The following is a 22,666-nucleotide window of genomic DNA, read 5'->3' as shown; positions in this document are numbered from 1 at the left end:
CGCGCAGCAGAATCTGAATCAAAGGGCGAACCCAGCAGAATCTGATTTCAGAAATCCATGCTAAAATCTGAACCAAAAGCGGAAGCAGCCCAGGACGTGCTTTTCAAAATCTGATTCCGCTGCGGGCCAAAATCTGAAAAAGTTGTATCAGCTGGTTTGTCAAATGACCTGCATCTTTTTCGCATCAAATTTTCCACAGCTATTTTTTCACAGCAGATTTTTCACAGCTGCTTTTAGAAATCCACAGCCGAACCAAACAGGGCCATAATGTCATGTACGCGCCGACATATGTGGTATGTGCATTTCGCCTCGTTTTGTAGAGGCCGGAAATGAGCTATCTCTATATATACGGTTGGATTGTCTTGATCCATGCTATATATGGTTGAGTAAACAAAATAATTTTATTGAAAATGTGATATACACATGCGCAGAAATAATGGGTACTACAGCTAGTATCTGTCGCGTGCATGCCATGGGTGGACACCACTTACTTACATGCAGGCATGCAGTCACGTACCAACACATGGAAAGTTGTTAATCTGTGATGTCTTCTGGCCGGTCGGATTCCTACCAGCCATACCAAAGAAACTCCCAAAGAGAAAACATGCATACACCACGCCACCAGCGATCTGATGTGTGGTCTTTTTCTTTTCTTTTTTTGTACTACCGGGACCTCTGAACCAATTCTCTGCAAAATTTCAACTCAATCCCGAAGTCACGAACCAAAATCAATCAATCAAGCAAGCAAGGCGGCGAGCCACTAGCGTGTGCATGTTCTTTTGTGTAGCGGTACACGGATGCATGAATGCATGGAGAGCTAGCTGGCAGAGTCCATGCATGGACCACTTCTTCACACACATCGCATTGCCTGCTGCTATGATACTTTAACACACTTAGAGTTAGAGTTATTTTTTAACCCACTCTAACTCAAATAAGCACCTCTCCACCGGGATAGTTGGGTTAGATGAAACTAACCCACTCTAACCCTCCCTGTTTGGATACTTTTGGGTTATTTGAGCCTTCAACTAACTCAAACTAGCTCTAACCCCATGATCCAAACAGGGCCACATATCACGCACATGTATTTACCTGTGTATGTATGGGAGCGGTCGCCTGAAATCTTTTTGCGCCAAAACGATTCTATCTGAACCATTGAATCAAGATCCCACCGATCCGCAATCATCTTCCAGCTCGAACATCCGACACACCGTTTCCCTTCTTCCTCTTAGACTAGCCACAGTGGAGAGTAAGGATGGTCATAGTGGGAGTAACTTAACAAGTAACATAGCGCATTTCAAGGCAGGTTTGCTTATGTGGCATGGGGTTAATGAGGAGAGAGGTGTTTGGAGTAACATAATATGTTACTGTAACATAACGCAACCCAAAGCAAAATGAGTCTATGATGTAATAAATGCTATCATCTATGATACTACTTGTATGTTATTTTGCACTATGAGGCCTCTTTTGGTTCATAGGATAGGATTATCATAGGAATAGGAATCTTGTAGGAAATGAGATGACATGTATCTCAAATCCTATAAGTAGGAATAGGAAACAAGATGTCATTTGGTTGACATCAAAGGAATTTTTTCATTGAGTCTAGGCTCTTTTTTATTTTCCTATAAAATGTGGAGGATAGGAACCAATCCTATGGAGGAATAGGAATCCATTCCTATGAACCAAAGGGCTCTAAAGGAAAAAATCCTATAAGAATCCTATCCTCTAGAATTCCTATGAAATTCCTCTAAACCAAAGGAGGCCTGAAGGTAGTAACAAAGACTAGTGTCATATGTAGGCTGGTCATAGTGGGGAGTAACTTATACTAGTGTCATACATATGACACTAGTCTAAGTTACTACTTTCATAATGCAAAGTAACATAGTAGTAGTGTCATAGAAGACTTCATTAATTAGCTTGTAGATTCATCTTGTCTTGGAAAGCGCTATGTTACAGTAACATATTATGTTACCACTTTTCATTAACTACATGCCACATAAGCAAAATTTTCTCGAAGTGCGCTATGTTACTTGCTAAGTTACTCCCACTATGACTAGCCTAACATACACTAGTAACATACATATATCCCTAGACTATGTTACTACCTTCATAGTGGATAGTAACTTAAGTGTGGTAACATGCAAAGATTCATTTATTAGGTTATAGACTCATATTGCATTGAGACATGTGATGTTACAGTAACTAGCTAAGTTACTACAACTACCTCTCTCCTCATTAACTCATTGCCATATAAGCAAATTTGCTGAGTTGGACTCGATATTACTGTTGAAGTTACTCCCATTGTCACTAGTCTTACCGCCGCGGATCCAACCCGAGCGGAACTGTCTGTCTCAAAAGTCCACGGCCGATGGCGGCCTCGCCGCCCTGACCTCCCCTAGAGCTTTCCCTGTCACCCAAGGCATTCCCTGTCACCCAAGGCATTCCCTCTAAGCTCTGCCACCTCTAGTTCTGACGACGGTAGTCCCCACACCCGCACCCATGAACTTCCTTACTTGCCTTAGCCGGTTGCGGCTGGACGAGGCCGCTGGCGTCCCGGGGCCTCGCTTTGCTCGCCCTAATGCCGCCATTGGCAGCTAGGTGCTCCACCGCGCCTCAATCTTGGTTCCCAGACGAAATCGACCGAAGCACATTCGAAATTCACGTAACTTATTTCCAGCAAAACTGTGCATGTATCGATGCACCACAAGGCAGTACAATCCATTGCGTGTGGCCTCGATTTCCATTTATAGAAACTCGATCCCTCTAAACCTGATTGGCCGGCCGGTGCACCTCCAGTCCAGAGTACATGCATGCGGTTTGTATCTCGCGGGTTATGTTTGTAACGAAATCCTTTGTGGCCCGAGCATTGTCTGAAGATTTAATGAGAAGATATGTTGATATGAACACTGGCAACTAGCTTGTTCGTCGTACTTCCTCCGTCACGGTTTAGAAGGCACAGTTAAATTTGCGTGCGTTTTCATAATAGACAAGGTTTAGGGCGCATTGTATTTATTTCTAGTAGCTAATTAGTACTTCGATATATTATTTCTATATGCATGCGTAGTGTGAATGCTATTTTTTAGCCCATCCCACAACCAATAGATAACAAATAGGTCCTAGAGAATTTCTAAGCGCGCCTTCTAAACCGTGACGGAGGGAGTAGTTTACGGAAGTATTATATTTAAGAAAATTTAAGCAAATTTAGGTTGAGTGCCTAAAAGGTCTTAGGCTGGCCATAATGAGGGTAACATAAGCGGTATCATGTACTTGGGACTCGCAAACAATTAAAAAAGAGATGGATGATTATAATAACATAGGTAGATACAGTATCATAATAAATATTATGCTACTATGTGTCATGCATGACAATAAATGAGATCACCTATAATACTAATCTATGATAATATACATTACAGATTTAGTATCATACACTAGTATTATATGCATAATTACTCCCCGCTATGGCCAGCCTTATATTAGTTCACAGAAGGAGTATATTTTTAATATTTTAAAGTGCCGGAGTAGCTAATTCGAGAAGCAATAAATTTCAGACATTGATTTGTGCGAGCAAGTTGTCAATGTTTCATGTCTGTATATATAAACTAATTAAAGAGAACACCCACTTGTTTTTCTTTTCTTTATTCGGAGGAATAGAGGAGCTTTTCTTTAGGTTAGCTAAGAGGATCTACAGCCGGACTAGGCAAATCCCGACTCTCAAACGCTTGTGGAAACGCCCGGGCATGTCCGTAGGCAGTGACCGATCAGTCCTTAAATTTGCTTATCTACATCTAGGTACCTCATAATAGAAATCTTAAATCTATACAAAAGCATGCAAAGAAAAAAATATATGTACTACATAGATCAACTATCCTAGTCCTTGTAAAAAATGTCCACTATCTCCAAGCCAGGCTCCGGGTACATGGGCGGCAGCCGCAGCGCTGGCTCCTGCGGCTCCTCTGCATCCGCCTCCGCATCCATCTCCGCTTCGACCTCGTCGAAGAGCGCGTTGGTCGCCGCCCGTTCCTGTCGGATGAAGCGCCGATTGACCTCCACCTCATCCTGCATGGACTCCAGGATGGACTGTTGCTCCGCCGCTTGGGCGACCGCAAACGCCGCCTCCGCAGCCTCCATGTTGAAGCCCAGAGGTGGCTCCTCCTCATTCGCCTGCTTCTCCTCCTCCGTCGCCACCTCCGCCCCCCTCCATCGAAGCCTGCTCCTCCACCTCCTCATGCTGCTCTGGTGAGTACGGAGGCAGCCCGATAGAGATGCGGGCAGCACGCCTCGCCCGGATCTCCTACTTAATCAAGTCCCGACGCTCCAGAGTGAGCATAGCATAGGTGGTCTTCTCTTGGCGAACCATAATGGTGTCGGACGGCGTGGGAAGAGCATTGGAACGAGAGAGAGGAGGTGGATGGGTTAGAGTTGGGGACGCATGCTGTCTTAAAAATAGCTGAATTTGGCATCAAGCAGTGAGCGGAGCGGCATCACGCGACATTCACACCGCCCATCGGACGATACCGCATGGGACCCCACTGTTAAACTGAAGTGGCGGGCGTGGGCGCCCCCACATTCTGCCCATATTTGGGCTAGATATGGGGATGTCGGTCAGCTCGGACATTTGAGACCCGTTTGAGATGCCCGTTGGATCGCATTTTCGTGACCAGTCAGTGATCAGGCCGTCCACCAGGTCATTTAAGGCGGGTTTGGGGCCCGGCTATAGATGCTCTAAGGAGGCCCGATCAATTACTGATGTCATGGGCCTAGTTGGGCCGCAGGATCCTTCTGTTTATCATTCTTTACCTTCAGATCGCCAAAAAAAACATTACTTAAACAAGAACATAATCGTATTTTTCCGTCTGTTCTCGCAACTTCGGGTACTCGATGACCATAACCAATTTGAGGAGGGCGGTAAGACTTGTTGACACTAATCACTTCAACCTCTAAAAGGCTCAGAGGTTGCCAAGCTGGTCGTTTTTCTTGGGAGCGGCAGATCTCGCCTCAAGCATGCCCTAGTTTATTCAGAAACATTATTTAATTACTTTTATTTAGATTTTTCAAGTAGAAACATAGTTTATTCAAAATTTCACAAAACGTTAATCCTCATTCAAAAAATATTCATGCAGTTTAAAAAATGTCCGTGCAAGTTTTAAAATGTTAATAGAATTCAAAACAAATATTCATGATATTTAAAAGGTGTCCGTGTATTTGAATAATATGTTGTGAAATTTATAAAAATGTTAATACAATGTAAAAATGCTCATGACACTGAAAAGATGTCCGTGTATTTCAAAATTATGTTCTGACATTTTTAAATTGTTAATACAATGTAAAACAAATGTTTAAATACTTTAGAAAGAAATGTCGTGTACCATTCCGAAAAATGTTTATGAAATGTAAAAAAATCGCATGGTTTAGTAACATGTTTGTACCATTAAGAAATACGTTTGTTTAGTTTTAAAAAATGCTTCATTTTTCTTCGGTCCTAGCTAGCTTTCCCATCTTGTCGTCTCCCGACTGGGCCGATGGAGCAACCACGGACTGAGCTGAAACCACACAATCATACTTGAAATTGAAACTAGGGTTCGATCACCAGATCTGTCCAGTGAGAAAGGCTGCGCACGCCCCAAGTCTAGCACGCAAAAGACAAAAGCAGAACAAAACACCTCTGGTCCATCGGTGGTGCATTCAGCGAATCGCAGAGAACCTAGCTCGTCGCACGGCTTCACACCTGGCGCATTCCAAAAGCTAAAGCTAAAGAGGCTCCACGTACAGGCACGATCAAACGAGCACGGCGAGAAACTGGCCGAGACAGGACCTCGCCATTGTCCCAGTCGAAGATGCAACGACGTTCCACAGCATCCCGGACTAATTCCCCCCAGATGGAGCCGCCGCTGCTTAGTGTCGCCGCGTTGCCTAGGATCCAGAGGCAGTGCCTGCAACCACGACAATCGAGGGGACATATATCAGCTGGTCGTTCCAGTTACCATGCATTACAACATACTAGTTTCAAATAGCGGTTTGAGTAGGGTGCCAGTAAATGATAGACTATAGAATCGCAATAGCTTGACAGACAATACTTGCTGCCCGATCTGCGAACGACAGTGTCTTCGCGTTCAAATCTCGTGCATGCACGCTCGCTGTAGCACTGCCATGTAGGATCAGGCACAACAAGTAGGGCGCAGTTTTATCGTGTGTATAGCAGCACTATAGGATTCATGTACAATTGTGCGAAAAAGTTCAGAAATAGACGGCTATAGCCTCGTTACTAGCAGTCTTCCGCTATTTGGCTTAGCCCTCTATTTAATGCAATGATTAGACGTTCAGCTATAGCCCGGGCGTGCGTACCTTGCCCTCGTCAAGGCAACGTTGGCACGTCGCCGGTTCGACAGGAAGCCGCCGGAGCCGGTGCGATTGGACCTCACAGTGGAGAGGATGATCACGTCTTCTTCGCTGCCCTCGAAGAACCCATCCACGGTGTTGACGCGAAGAACCAGGGGGCGCATCTCCTTCACATCCCCTATCTCCCCCTTAATCGCCTCCACCTGAGCGGTGTATGGGCATATGACGCCCACGCTAACCACCTGCCCGGTTCTGATACAAGCTGCACGGCAAACACCATGACATGAGTTCGAGGTGCATATATAGTTCAGCACTAACATCAAATCATACATTCGATGAAATGTTGAATAATATAATAAAGATGGTTGTTCAATGGAGAGGCCGGGGTCATCCTTCTTTCAGAAAAAACGAAATGTCGTTCAGGGGGCCTCCAGGCCACACATACGCACCTTTCTTGAGACTGTGCAGTATTTGCATGATGGCGGCCACCTCGGACATGTTCGTCTTGCTGCGGCCGCGGTCTTCCACACCGTTGATGTTGATGAACGAGTATGGCCCGAACATTGCACCAGGAAGGTAACTACGTTGGTGCTTCGTCTCCGACACATTGGGGCCATTCAAGATTTGCCTGTCGTAGAAGCTCAAGTTGGGGAAGATGCTTACGGAAGGGTGCATCCTGTACTGCATGTTGAGGAGGTGCTTCTTGTGTCCTAGTAAACAGTCTCTCAAACAGGCTCCTGCCCAGCAACGCCTTATCTGAAACCTGCAAAAGAAGTCACAAAACTGTAGGTAGATGTAATTCGAAACTAGTACTTGGGAGTAACAAGTAATTACGTGGTATATGAAAAGTATGGACCTTGCTTTGGACCATGGCCGGCAGTTGGCGCTCGTCGCCGATAAGAACTGCATGCTTGAGTCCGGAGACTTGCAATGGGATGAGGGATTCACATTCCTTGAGCTGTGCAGCCTCATCGATCAGAAGCAGATCCATCTTCTCCTCCTCCAGCTTAGACGAGCCAGACACGGTGCAGAAAATGATTGATGCGCTTTGGATGCAAAAGTTCTTGATCTTCCATAACTCTATCGTCACAGGAAGGTTCAGGTCCCGCAACAGCTCTCTCGTAACGTCTAGAATTGCTGGCATTGTCTCCCTCATGGTGCCAACTGTTTGTTGCGAGTAGTAACCCATTATTAAACCATGACATTGCCGTTTCAGCTGTCTCGATGACGTGGAGACTTGTTTCTGAACGCCCGGCAGCTTGCTGAAGTCGCAGAGCATCTTGCTGAGCAAAGCAATGTTGTTGTAGTTCTTCTCCAGAGTTGACACATGAGACATGATTGTCTTCAAACACTTGCTAAGCTCATCGAAGATCCGGTGGAACTGTGACGTGGGGAAGGAGTGGTACTTGAGTTCTACTGGTTCTGTGCCATCCTCCGGCTTGATCATGGCTATTTCGTCGCACAGAAACGCTTCCAGTGAAAGAAGACACCGCCTCCAACCTGTCCCCGGCGAGCAGCACTCTGTTAGCAGCTTCACACGAGTGTCCAGGAAGATGTGGTCGAGATCGTCGCCGATGTGCATACGTTGCCTGTTGCCGAACAGCAGCAGATCGCCGTGGCCCGTTCCAGCGCAGGCATCGGGGTCGGGGTGTTGCCTTCTCAGCGCCAGGAGGCGCGACGCCACCTGGCAGACGGCAGTGTTGGTCGGCGCGCACGTCAGGACCCGCCATTTCATCTTCATCCCCGACAGCAGCAGCACGGTGGTGGTCTTGGTTTTGCCCGTGCCAGGCGGCCCCCAGATGACGCTAACCTCTTACCAGCTGCTCCACATAGTATTTTTACTTGCACATGTTTAAAGTTATGTTTTACCTGTGAGTGAGAAAAGTTCACTTCTACACAGTATTTTTGCTTCTCTCTTTATGTGTACTTTTCTAAGTAATATTGTAACTTTTTTATCTTCGGGTAGTAAAATTCTCTGACAATATGATAAGAAGATTAGTGATAAAAATATTTTTCGTATAGTATATCCAATTATAAGTGATGTAATGGTTCATGCACTAGCTGATTCATTGTTTTGGTGACTTCAGGTTTGGAGTTAGGAAAAAGGACAAGGTTCACAAGTACATGATGCAATGGAGATGTCCATCAGAAATATGCATGCTTACCCATAAGTGGTTCAAACTTATGTGTACATTACTTGAGTTAATGACTTTTCCACTGATTGACCAGTTATAAACTTGGCTTGTAAATTTTGTAAGACTCAACTATACTAACTTTTTCCGAAAAATAGACTGCACCACATGATCTTAGGAGATTCCTTCAGAGTAAGGCACATTAGTAGATTATCCATTGTTCTTAGGAGATACCTTCAGTTAGGAAGAACCACAAGATTTTCTTTCAAACGTCTTAAAATTAAGCATTTCTCTTTCTCACAAAACATTTCATCATCATTGTTTCAAGACCATAGATGCCTCTTCAGGCAGAGAACACCAATATATGTGTATTAATGCCGTATAGTAACTCATCAAAATGATTTACTATCTGGAAATTTTTGATAGACCATTGAAGAAAACTACAAATTGGTATGTCTTTTATAGACCGTAGTGTGCTATTGGTTTAAGAATATAGATAAATTTAATTCCCAAAAAAATGTATGGAATCACCGGCATGTATATTGGTTTTTAAGAAAAAACTTCAGTTCAAATCTATTTACATACATAATTTCATAGTTTCAACTGAAGAACTTCTACCATTCGGCACTTCATTTACCTTCAAAGCATAGGATCTGGTTAATGAATTTGTGGTAAATAAGATATGTGAAATCACTTTACTTAGTAGAAATGTATTGGAACCAATATGGAACAAGAAAAGGATAGTAGCTCGACTTATATTTCTATAAGTACAATATTCAGTTCATATTACTGTCTGTACCTTCTTTCAGCAATTCAATTTGACGGTCCCTTTAGAAAAAGTATTTATACTGATTTGATACTTCGGGGTTTCTCTAAACTTTCAGTTATGTATCATCTCCTGAGAAGATGTTGCAGATACTGAGCTATATAGTATATAAGATCGTATAATTTGATGTGTTGTGGTACTTGAGTTATAAGCATGTGAGGCATGTAGGCTTTAAGTACAAGTAGGTACAACTTTTGGTCATAGCTTTATTTTTCACTTCAGACAAACATGCATCAAGTATTCGATAAGCTAGAAAACTTTTGTGGTATAGTCATACAATTTTGTAATTCCTTCTAAATCAAACTGTCTTCAAGCCAAACCTGGTATACTGAATGAACACCTTTAAGTAAGTGAATGCATTGTATTGCTACTTATTAAATCATTCGGTTGCACTAAAAAAATACATGTCCCATATTTCGACAACAAAATAAAGGCTCAATATGAAATTAAATTTATTGACGATATTATGTGATTGAGTTGTCACAAAGTTTACAATGATTGACAACTACACTTATTATTTTTTGATATATAAAACATTTAAAAAATATAAATAAGTACTTAAGGTCTAGCCCGCGGAACTTTGTTACTTACTACTAGAAAGTAAAAACGATTGAACGAAAGGATATGAGAACCAAAGAAGCTTACCAGCGGCATGGAGGAGTCTTCCGCTTCCCCCGCGATAGCCTTGAGAACGGAGTCGTCTCTCTTGACGGAAGAGTTGGCTCGGTAGCGGAGGCACCGCCAGATGCGTTGGTAGGGTATGAAGCTGAGCAACCTAACAACGAACGCGTAGCTGTTGACGTAACCGTCTACTATATGGGAAGCTCTGACCACGAAGCTGCTGCTCTCGTCGTGGACTTTGAGGACCTGTGCAAGGCAGTAGGAGGCGCCATCCTTGCTGCTGGCAAGGTCGGACGGTCGAAGCAGCGCCGAGAGCACGACGATGTCGCTCATGAATGGAGGGCAAGCTCCACGGATGGTCACGCGATACAGTGGGGGCCTTGGCACGCCCATTGGCATGCGGAAGTACAACGGCTGTATCTCCTGCACGGGCTTGGGGCGGTTGGTCTGTGCGTCCAGCAGGTTGGACCTCATCTCTGCTCGGATTTCTTCCAGCAGCGGGGCCTTGAATGAATCCAGGTAGCTCCTCAGGCCCAAGAACCTGTCTGGTATCCGGCTCACCTGTGGAAGAAATCACGCACCATCACCATGCAACGCATGCTGGTCAAGTACATACTCTGCTGCTTGCTCTCTGGGAAGAAGGATTCGACTTGGAATTACCTTGTCCCTGAAGAGGTCCTGGTTGACGACGTCCTGGATGGACCAAGAGAGGATGAGGTTGGCGAGGTCCTCATCGTCCTGCTCCTGCCCCTGCCTCTCCCCACCTTTCTTCTCCATCTTTTCTTGGCGACCCAGATCTGCCGAGTGAGGTGTAATCATTTTCTTCACTGTGAATCTGAATGAATATGAGCTGGTTCTCGGTACGCCAATTAGTATATTGATTGATCATGCATGGTTTGCCGTGCATGGCCTGCCCAAGATACTGCGGCAGCACGCGTGTGATCTCGTCTCTTGGGGTTTCGGGGACCAAGCGGCCGCAGCTGCTCAGCTTCCGCTCTCGTTTGATGCGCTATAGTAGTAGTACACTGCTACTACAGCACAACCAATGGTTAGGGCCTGTTTGGTTTCAAATAAGTCACCAACTTATAAGTCAAAAAATGAAAAAAGTGACTTATTTTGTCAAACAGATTCAACTTATAAGTCATCCCAACTTATAAGTCATAAGTTACTCCACCCAACTTAAAGCTTATAAGTCACTTCCTTTTGCGTGGGTCCCATCACTTTTACATAAAAAAATAAGGTGAGAATGTGTGATCAAGTGACAACCAAACAGACGTGACTTATGAGTCACTGGTTTTAAGTCATCAGGCCCTTAGGACGTGTGCCAGCCACTAAATTTTGTCTTACGCACGCATGTACGATCGAGAATGGCAACCGTCCTTGTGTTAATTGATTTAATTATGAAGCGCACAGGTATGTAGAGTATATTCCAACGTGTCTGCCGTCCTGTTTAAGCACCATGTGTCCTCATCAAGGCCTCACGTAAGGAAAGACGAGACTTATCTCTTCGTCAAACATCTCGTTTCTCTCCAAGTCTCTCATTCTGTAACATTACCTGTGTTGCAAAGATCTTTCCACAACACGATCCTTGTTGCGGGAAAAAAAATCTGCAACATGACTTATGTCGCATAAATTATCCCGCAAAACAATATATGTTGGAAAACAATTGCAACACAACCTATGTTACGGGAAAAAAAATCCTCAACACAATCTATGTTGCAAATGTTTCTGCAACAAGGTCTTTGTTGCAAAGTAGAGAAATACTTCAATCTATAGATCATCTAAGATCCGATGGTCTGTGAGGCGGCGGATCTTTAAGCCAATCCGCCGGCCGACGCGCAGCAGTTATTCATACACGCAAAAGTTTTCTTTAGTGAAATTCACATGTACATATTGTGTAGTACTTCACTATTTCCCCTGCTTCACACGGTCGTCTGTTTTTTGTAGGAACGCCCATGGCCTTAATAAACACGGCCGTATGTAGTGTAGGCTCGCCATTGCCACACCCGCCCCGCCGACGTGCCGCCGTCTGCAATGCCCCTTGCCAGTGACCGTCATGTGCCCACGCAATGCCCCGTGCGGTGCTGCCATCATGCGCATCGCTGATTGTTGGATTCTAGGCTATTATCTATTTTTGTTTAATTTAAAATAAAATGAAAATGTATTTAGGTGAAGAAGTTCACGGAAACTGACAACAATAGCTCACAGACAACTCCCCCTAAGAACCAACTGCTACTGTTTCTTTGTACGTACTATTTAGGCTCTGTTTGGTTCATAAGTACTAGGACTTTTTCTAGTCCCAACTAAAAGTCTCTAGTCCCTAAAAAGTCCCTCCCTGTTTGTTTGCAGAGACTAAAAAGTCCCTAGTTCATTTCTAAAGGTTATTAAATGACCATATTGCCCCTAGTATATAGAAAAATAACAGTCAAACAACACCATGGGGTGGCGGGCCATTAAATGCATGGAGGGCATTGTTGGAAAAGTCCCAAAAAAGACTCTCCTTGAGAGTCTTCTTCATTTAGTCCCAAATGCTTAGTTTAGTCCCTAAAAAGTCCCTCCTGTTTGGTAAAAAAGTCTCTAAGAGGGACTTTTTCTAGTCCCTACACAAAAAAGTCTCTGGAAACAAACACCCCCTTAGTAGTACTTATTTTCTGTTCAAATTTCCAAGGACCGCCATAAATGAAAATTCATACCACGGTCGACCCCAAGTAGGTCGCACCACTACCAACAACTTCTGGCACAAAGCTCATTAGCACAACCAACACGGAAGAGGTCTTCAGCTACATCTTCATCTAACCAAGCAAGGCGAAGCGCCTTAAACATTGTCGTCTGGTCGCCACCCAACAACACCTGGCAGAGGGTGAGCTCTTGTACGGGAATGAGGTGATCGAATGTGGAGCACAATCCACTAACTTCATATGAAAAATCAGAACGACTCCAGAGCATGGCAGAGCCAAGACTACATTCACATTGCAACACTAGTATTGATTGATCATGCGTGGTTTGCCGTACATTTAAAGTCGTACGCAGAGCAATTTCGTTGGCAAATCCCCGCAAAAAAAATGGCAATTGGCCAAAGTATCTTCACGTGGCATCAAAGGAGAGCGAAAGCCCAGCAAGCAGCAGCCGCTTCGTCCTCGAAACCCCAAGAGACGAGATCACACGCGCGCTTCGCGGTATCTTGGGCAGGCCATGCGATTGGCGGCTGCATGCACGGCAAACGAAATAGCTCTGCGTACGACTTTAAATGTACGATTCAGTCCGACCCAGTGATCCCACGATTGCCACTGATGTAGAGATTTGATCGCAGGATGACTGAGCAGTGTCGTAGAAAGTCGTACAAATATTCATCGTACACCTAGCACTGCTCATTTGCCAATTGCCATTGATCGGATGTGCTATAGTAGTACGAGTAATGCTAGACCTTGGTAAAGTAACGTAAGATTTTTACTTAACAGCAAATGTGGAGATTTAAGATTGGATCAATGGGGGTGGGAGAGGCCCACACCCATGAAAATCGGGGGGCCAAGATAATTTGTTAGGCCCATACTCATGAAAATCAGAGTTTCGTCGTTGGAAATGTCCATGACGTGCTCGGCCTCCGCCTCCTGCAGACCATCCGCGGCGTGCTTCGCCTCCTACAAACGATGCCGCTTGGGCTCGACCACCGATTCCAACCCGAGAGACTCGAGGATCGCATGTTGCATCGCCTGCAGATACGCGGCCCATCGTCCTCCTCCTACAGACCATTCGCCTCCGCCTCCGGCTCCTCCTCCTCCCCGTCCTCGTGTTCCTCCTCCTCCTCCTCCTTTGGATCTACCGCAGGCGGAGGAGGAAGCCCCACGGCCATCCGGACTTCACGCCCTGCCAGGACCTGCTCAAGGAGTTGTAGCCAGCGTTCTGACGTTACATAACTTGCCTGGCTGCGAGGGGTCATAGCTACTAGCGGATGTGGGAAGCGCGACAGAGCGGGACAGAGGTGGATGGGCTCGGGTTGGCGACGCGGAGAGGGAGGAGGTGGATGTGGCTACGGGTTGGAGGACGTCGGCCGGCTTAAAAGCTGGATTTGGCATCGAGCGGCGAGCTGGATTTGGCATCGAGAGGCGGCCAGACATTTGAGGCGGGTTTGGGGCACCCGGCTGTAGATGCTTTTATAAGCACATAGTGGAAGAGGTGAAGGAAATTCGTCGGTCTTTCAAGGAGATCAAGATCTCTTGAGTGCGACGAACTGCGAGTCGCACATTTGTTAGCTAGGAAAGGTTGCTTGTATAAGGCATGGAGGACTTGGTTCTAGTAATCGCCGGCGGGGGTTAGCGCGGCAGTAGCTTTGGAGTGTGTCTGAGTATTTTTTAATAAAATGCAACTAATTCCCTTAAAAAGGACATGCGGCCATGAAAACTGACATTTTATTTTTATTATTTTGAGATGGAAACTGGCATTATTTCAAGTGTTCATTTGGACTCTGCTCATGCATATGGTGCGTTCTTGTTTCTGAGAAGACGCCCGTGGGACATTGGTTTTAGAATTCAGTCGATTGAGACTTAATAAAGTCTTAGTTGATGCGTGAAAAGAAATCTTTTTCATATGTTGAATCACTTGCTGAGATTTGGTTGAATCTCTGTCGACTGAGATGTAACCGCACCTTTTGAAATATCTGTACATTTTCTTTTTGATTTAGGGATTGTACATCTTCTTGTGAGAAGCAAAAACACGAATACCACATGTCATGTGTGGTAAGCTATCTAAAAAAAGCTTTATTAAAACAAGAATACCACATTTTTTTGTAATTTATAGAGAAAAGACCCCGCAAAAAAATGTGGTAAGCTATCTAAAAAAAAGCAAAAAAAAATGCAAAACCACGGATGCCAACACGAACGACTCGGAACAGAAAAGTCGCAATGCCTCAACAGCAAAAGAACACGAGTTGCAACGTAGGCGAATTGAGTTGGTGAGCCGACCAAGATTTATACCACCTGGAGGGCTCAGCTCTACGTACTCCAGCTTAAGTAGCGTGCTGCTGACCGATCGTTCGCCGAGGAAGCACGCCTGGCGTGCCGAGGCAAAAAGGCAGTCACCATGTACTTCTGTCCGGGCCGGTTCGTGTCTGCCCGTTACCCTAGCTCGCTGGCTTCACATATGTGGTTTCGTGTGTGCGGGGGCCATTGATACTGTTTGGGCCGGGTCGTGCCGCCCCGTTACCCTAGCTCGCTGGCCTCACAAATGTGACTTCGTGTCTGTAGGGGGGCAGACGTACAAAGTGACGTAAGTCCTTTTTTTATTTGATGAATTTTGTTTTTTTCTATGATTTGTATTTCTGTAAAATGCAACGGAATTTTTTTCTATGATTTAAATTGTTTTTTTCTCGTACTACGGCAGGTATTTTGCAATGATTTTCTTCTCTTGAAAAAATAAACACATCCACTTGTATTCCTATTTTTTTCTATTAATTTGAATTTTGGGAAAATGAATCCGTTCGACTAGGATTTATCTTTCCCGTAACTCCTGCATCGACAACATATCTTCAATGATTTCGATCTTGAAGAAGCGCATCCGCTTGAATTGCTTCTCTCCACCCCTCCCTACAGAGAGTTACTTTCACTAGGAGCCTCTGGTTTTCCCAAAAAAATCCATTTCGACTGCTTTTTTTTCTTCTTCCGTACCTCATGCATCGACATGCCTTTTTCTATGATCTCGATTTGAAAAATATGCACAGCCTGGTCTTTTCTCTATAAATTAGAAGAAGAAAATAAAGCTACAAACTTCCACGGACATAAGTATGGAGTAACATGTCTTTTTTTCCACTTGTCCCCTTCATGGTGGTCATGCGGTGCGACACAAAACGACAATGAGTGTTTGAGTAAGGCGAGCAAAGAAACCGTTACTTACACAGTTGCAACTTTATTATTGGTTGCTATCAAATGATTTGTAGGTCGTAGTTTCACCATAAAATCATCTGTGTGTATAATGATCCTTACTTGACGCTTGATGACCATGCCTAATTTGAGGAGGGTGATCTGATTTCTTGACACTAATCACTTTGGATCTAAAGGGCTTAGAAATGATGCGCTCTGGGAGGCTACCAAGATTTCCTCCCCTCCTAGCATCTTGTGTCGTCTCCTACAATAAGCGTTGGTTCCCGGAGCCAATATTTGACATCTATGTTTATGCATGTTTGATGGGGGTTGCTAGAAAAGTTAAAACCCCATATGTTCATCTAGGGCTACATCACAATGGTACGCCAGATTTCGAATTCTATCTATAAGTATCCATGCATGCCCCTCGTGGCTAAAACCTTCATAACAACCTCACTCATTGATTTCATCTAGTTACTCATCTCTTTCCTCCTCTACCAGAAAAGCTCTTCTCCCGTCGGTGCCGCCGCCGGTCCGCCCCATCTCCGATGGCCTCTAGGCCATGGAGGTGCGGAGGATCTCGACCCCCCGCAGGCAGGAGGGACCCCGTTCTTGTTCTTGTTAGATTCGGCATCTTGGTTGGGGCTGTGTGGCGGCGGCGATGTCCCTCAGTAGGAATAATGTCTTCCACGTCCTATCCCCGTCCCCATGGTACCTCAAGCATCGTCGGAGGGCGTGTGGAGGTTTATCTCCGTTGGATCTCGTGGGATTCTATCGGTGCTGGTCTTCGGTGGATCTGTATGGATTCGGTGTTTGTTCGTCTTCGTTTGAGTGTTACAGGTTTGACCCTTCTGATCTACAACTTTCTTCATCAGCGATGGTTTCTACTTTGGTGCACTGGTCCTATGGGGCCTTAGCACGATGACTTCCCGATTGTCTACTACAATAAGGTTTGCACGGCTTCGGCGAGGGAGGGGCGGTGACGGCGGCGCGTCTTTGGCTCGCTTCAGTGCTTGTACTCATCGCTAGGTGGTCCACAGACATGGTTATAATTATTATTATCTCTGTTTTTTGTACTGTCATGATTGGAGATGAATAGATTGGAAGTTTCTCGAAAAAAGAACACTCATTGATTCCGCCTCTTGCAATCCACTCCACGCACTCCATCCTTTCCACTCCAATCATCTAGCACCACTTCTTTGATTCCTGTAGGCAAATAACTTCCCTTTATTGGATTATTCCTACCCCTAAAGTTCATCTATTTCACCACAATTCTATTCTTATGAGAGAATGTTCTCTTGGATTCCAGAAGGAGCTTGATTGAAGATCATATGAGTTCTTGACTTTTTGTCAAGTGACTTTGATTTGCTTGTTACACTAGGAAGGTTAGGAGGCATTTGAGAACCTATCATCTTCTGTGTTAAGGGCTCGAGAGTCTCTACGGGTTTATAGATCACTACTTGGTGAAGATCTACCACTTAGTGAGGTTTCTTGGTGCAAACCATGGTGGTATATGTTGGCTGTGCTTGGTGGACTGCTTGTTGGGTGACACAAACAAGATCATTATGATCCTAGAACCGTTGGTTGGAAGCCTCCATGAATGCGGATGAAAGATAGTGCCGGCTCTATTCGAACCACGACAAAACATCCTCATGTCATGGGTATTTGCATCTTTACTCTACCCTCTACTTACTTGCAGCTTTTTACTTTCCGCCTCTCAATACTCTTGATAGCTTGCTTGGTAAGCTGTTTAGGAAGTATGTCCTTGCCATGTTACTGTAAAATCTATCAACCATTAAATTGGAGTTGAAATTTCTCATATGACTATTCACCACCCTCTAGTCCTTAGATCTCAATCCAAACAAAAGTGTCAGAGCTAACAAAGAATACTTTAATTAGATTTGGCTCGATGGTTGTTGAACAAAAAATGACAGCGATTTTGTCATGTGGAAACTAGGTTTCTTCTAAGTGGAGGAGTAAGCCTAAGTGGCTCGGTAATATTCAAAGATTGGTATTGAAGCTTATAAATCCTCAAAATTTTGGTGGCTTCAGTGGTTTGTGGAGAACCTTTCTCTAGGATATATTATTGGAGTTCGAACCAAATGACATTGTTTGTGTCCCTTATCATAATACAGTTGTCCTATACTCAATGTGAATCTTGGATTCACCAAAATCATACAAAGTACCTCGGCAACAATACCCAATAGGGGTATCTAAGAGAAGCACTTTCATTTATGTAAGCTTAGGTGCCAAGGCATAGATCATGAAAAGTGAGAAAGTAGACAAAGTCATGAAAACAGAGATAGGAAGAGGGTAAGGAAGTGCATCCACGACGTCTCCTAAGCCTCGGCCCAGATTGGCCCAGAATGTTTGGGTCCGAGCCGAGGGAACCCACAGAAATACTCGAAGCATCTGACTCCAAGCCAAAGAATCCTAAGGAATAGACAGAGTCTTCAAGCCCCGCACTTCCACTCAGTCCCTCGTAGTAGCAAAGCATTCAACACAATCTAGTCAAACACTCCAAGCCTGGAAGCAGGAGCGGCGACCCCGACGACGACCGCCTGTGCCACACTAACAAGATCCTGAACCAACAAACTAGAGTCTCCAGGCTAAAACAACTATAGATTCCGAGGCTTTGCCTACACACAAATTTAGGATCTCCGATCTCCAGCCCTTGTACCTCTCTCTCCTACTTACCCCTTCACCCCTAGATTTCAAGTGTAGTAGGTGAGTTATTTATGCTTAATGCAAGCTCAAAATCAACACTTCCATTTCATCTTATAATTATTGGCCTCTTCAGTGCTCCGCGTTGCTCACATTGCTCACTTTCACATTGAGATGTGGAGCATACTTCACTAGTACATCAACATCCCTTGGGAGAACTTCCTAAAGTTTTCCAGCACATAAGCAAAAATATCTCCTAAAAAATACACCATACATATCTATCATGGAATTTCCCTACTCATTATGAATATTTTTACATGCACCACAATCATTTATTTCAATGTTTGCCATGTATTTTGTTTTCGCAAATGAAGTTGTAGATCCAAGTCGTTCATCATCCCCACCACTTGACATGGCTAGAGCAGCCAAGCACCGTTCCTGCCTCCCCGTCACGGGTCAAGAGCCTGGCGCTGGCTGCTCACCCATCTCCCGCCTTCTTCACTGAAGCACAGTTCAAGCTCCTCTAGCTGTCCCGCGCGAGTGGAATAAGGGTGGCGAGTTGTCCTCGTCTAAGGCTATGGGTCAAGCAGCCTAGTGTTCCACGTCCATCTTGTTGGGCGGATCCAGTTCGCGTGACGTGTCTGCCTCCTCTGCTATAGTGGTCGTCCTATCCTCCTCCCAGGAAGGTGAGGTGCAGTGGCACTAGGATTTTAAGTCAGGGTGGTCAATTTAGCATAAAAATAACAAAAATACAACATACTAATATTTAATTTATCAAAGCGCAAAATCAATAAGATCTTGCAGAGTATATTAAAATTCACATTTAAGTCTTAAATTCGCAGAACGAAAATACCACACTTTCTTTGTCAAGGACAACGCCTTTTCATGGCCATTAGAGTCGAATTATATCATCTTCATTCACTTTGAAGAAAAACATCTTGCACAATGTATATGGCTAGAAAACCATTCAATAAAAAAGAGATGCAATGTCTCTGGCCAGCTTCACTATAGAACAATTCTACAATATAAAAGTTCAATTAATGAATTGTCAATTGGAATGAACCCGTAATCAATGCTCAATCACAAAAAGACCATAAACCCTCTAGGTTAAACTTGCTAAAGATTATCATACTTTTAGATTCAAGGAGATGAAAATCATACTTTGAATAAAGAAGATGGAGGTGATACTTTAAAATACACTTTTTCCTTTCTCTGCCTGCTCTCAGTCGCGTCGCCAGTCGCCGGCCTGCCAAGTGCTCCGCTGGTCACGTCGTGGCGCCCCAGTCCACCAATGGAACTACTGGCATCATGGGTCATCGGATCACTGCTTGAGTAAATCGGGATAATATTTGGAAGAAATCGGCCAATCATGATTGGAACGCCTCAGTTCTGTAAATCTGCTCCATTGTTTGCCCAATTAATCGGGACATGTCAGCAGAGGCTAGGTATAGTCGTATAGATAGACCATATGAGGAGGCTTGGAGAACTGAATCATTCGCTCAGTTCATGGGCTTGGACCTAAACCTAGTTGGGCGTCCTTTTTTACCGAGGTATACTAGCAAAATTAGCTGAATCTCAGTGTGGTATATGGACCACCCTGGGCACCCTATGGCTATGCCACCGGCGAGGTGGTCTGAGACATCCTCCACATGTCCTTTACCATGAAGGATTCTATGCAACTGTTGTCGATGAAAGAACACGAAGGTGCTCTGAGACAGGTTTGAGGCTTCACAACTCGAAGTGAAGAAAGAAGCCCGAGCCAAAGCCCTTGCTGACGAGCAAACCCTCCCCCCCCCCCCCCCCCCCCCCCCCCCCCCCCCCGCCGCCGAGCCCTCATCAGACTGGAGTACAAGGAAGACGAGGACTCCGACCCCTACGCCTCCTTGGACCTTCACTTGCACTTCAGAGGAGGAAAATGTCGGTGAAATGTCAGTTTGTATGAAGTATGTCCTATTTCAAAATTGGTGTTGCATGTGTTGTGATCTACGCTCTATGCAGTGGCAGAGGACGGATTTTTTTAAGGTGGGGCGAACTCTTAAGCATATACTTCATCCGTTCATGAATATAAGATGTTCTAGTAGTTTTTTTTTCTAAATTGAATGTATATAGAAACATTTTAATATGTTTGTTCACGCATTACGGTCCGTATTTGGTCTATATTTAAGAAAATCCGAATATCTTATACATTGATGAACGGAGGGAATATATTTTGATGCGGCCAACAACTACCAGAAAAGATTTATTTTCAACTATGCAATTCATCAAAAAAATGCCACTAATCATCATATGTAGATTGTCAAACCATTATCTAAAAAAATGACACTAAAATGCAAAAACAAATTACCTACTACATTCCAGCACTACATGTGAGTTTCCAATAAATGATGGAATAGTAGTACCAATAAACCATGTACACAAAAAGCTCTTTTACATGAGAACGTATCATGCTGTCAACTATACTGCTACGTGTTACCAGCTATATAAATAATGAATTGGTTAAAGCAATATCACTTATTTGCTATTTTAAAAAATTATCATGTGATTTTTCGCATTTTATATTTAAGTGGAAGGAAATTTTCAACAATATATGCCAACATGAACTTATGATAAAAAAGTAAATGAGAAACTCAAAGGTAAAGTAGATTGTAATGCCAAAACAGAAATACTTAATATCGAAGGAAGAGCATGCAGCAAGATTATGTAGTAATATGCACCCATAAATCTTCCTTTTGTATCTTTCGCCTTGATTTTGTCAACACTAACATCCCATGATGAGATGGATTACTATTATACATACCCGGCGATGGATGTGCACACGACACACCAAGTTATGGATTATCTATGTCAAATCAACCCACGTTATAGTTCTCTAGCAGTCCTGCCATTCCTCCGATATTGCAGTGAATAGGGAACAAACTCTCATTGCACCATCATGGTGATATTCCACAACTAAAATAAAAAATAGCACTTGATTGGCAAATCAACCCAAGACAGGGAGGCACTACGATATAAAGGTTTGCAGAAACTAAGGGTTAGAGATCAAAATAATCGGAACAAATAATGCAAACAACCAAATACACTCGCTTATTGTCAGAAAGAAGAAACACATATATTGCATCATTTAAGATATATTTTATGCATACAATAAATAATATATTAAAATAGTTGTAAGATTATTGAAAGTAACCGTTCAACATGATAAGTGTGATATTGATATGTTTACGTAATAGCATTGACACATTCACCCAATATGTTCGTAGACCCTTTCCATTCGGGAAATCTGTACATGTGGTGAAGGTCAATACTTTGTTCAGCTTACAATAATGCCTGGATGCACTATTTATTTAGAATACAGGAAATTGTAGATCAATTGAAAGAGTTTAGGGCGAGCTTGAAAATTTTGGAAATATATTCATCCATCATCTCATATAAATAGGGCGGAACAATCTGTTTGGATCAATAAATATTTATAAAGAAAGAATAATAGGTTATCTTGGCATTGTTGCAGAAGTGGACCGGAGATTATGCCAAGCTTGTCAATAAAAAGATGCTCATGTGGTCGTTCCAAAAATACAGATCATTTTGTGTACTACTAACAAATAACTTCAGTCAATTCTTAAAGTGATGCATAATCTAGCATGTGTGTGTAGAACCAAAACATATCATTTCATACTAAGTAGCACCATCTATATGGAGAAGCATCTTATTTGTCTGCCCATTAATTAATTGAGCTCACATGAAAATAGAAAAGAAATAAGAGCTGCCATGAATAATGAACTGTTGCACCAAATTCAGCCAAGTATGCCTCTACTTAAAAGATGACCAGAATTACAAATTAATGATTTCCCAACTAAGCATTTGATCATTTGATAAAATTTAAATTTAATTAAATGTGTCGTGCAAACTTGAGAGCATCCAAAGAATACATACCAAGATTCTCTTCATAAGTATCCCGTCCATGTAAAAGAAAGACACTGATTATCGAATATGATGTCAGAGTTAATTAGGGCATACCCTACTCCTTCCATTTATCTATGACGTAATAGATCATATAACATGATCCTTTCAGTTATATCAGAATCGAAATAGATGCATATAAGGCCATCTATTTTGCTTAAACAAAGAAAAAGAGACTGAACTTTATCTGACAATATGTGTCTAGTAAAGTCTGTACATGTATGTATGCCCTATATATCAACGACAACAACATACAGTTTAATATCATGGAATCAGTC

At 43.5% G+C, this 22,666-nt stretch overlaps 1 pseudogene; it reads right to left on the bottom strand.

The window, feature by feature from the left end:
- Nucleotides 1–5,719: 5,719 nt before the first annotated feature.
- On the bottom strand, nt 5,720–10,692 carry LOC123153942 (uncharacterized ATP-dependent helicase C29A10.10c-like; annotated as a pseudogene).
- Between the last annotated feature and the right edge of the window lie 11,974 nt (nt 10,693–22,666).

Source organism: Triticum aestivum, chromosome 7A (genome assembly GCF_018294505.1).
Source record: "Triticum aestivum cultivar Chinese Spring chromosome 7A, IWGSC CS RefSeq v2.1, whole genome shotgun sequence".
In the NCBI taxonomy this organism is placed as follows: domain Eukaryota; kingdom Viridiplantae; phylum Streptophyta; class Magnoliopsida; order Poales; family Poaceae; genus Triticum; species Triticum aestivum.
The sequence above is the reverse complement of the archived record's forward strand: the minus strand, read 5'-3'. Positions and strand labels throughout refer to the sequence as shown.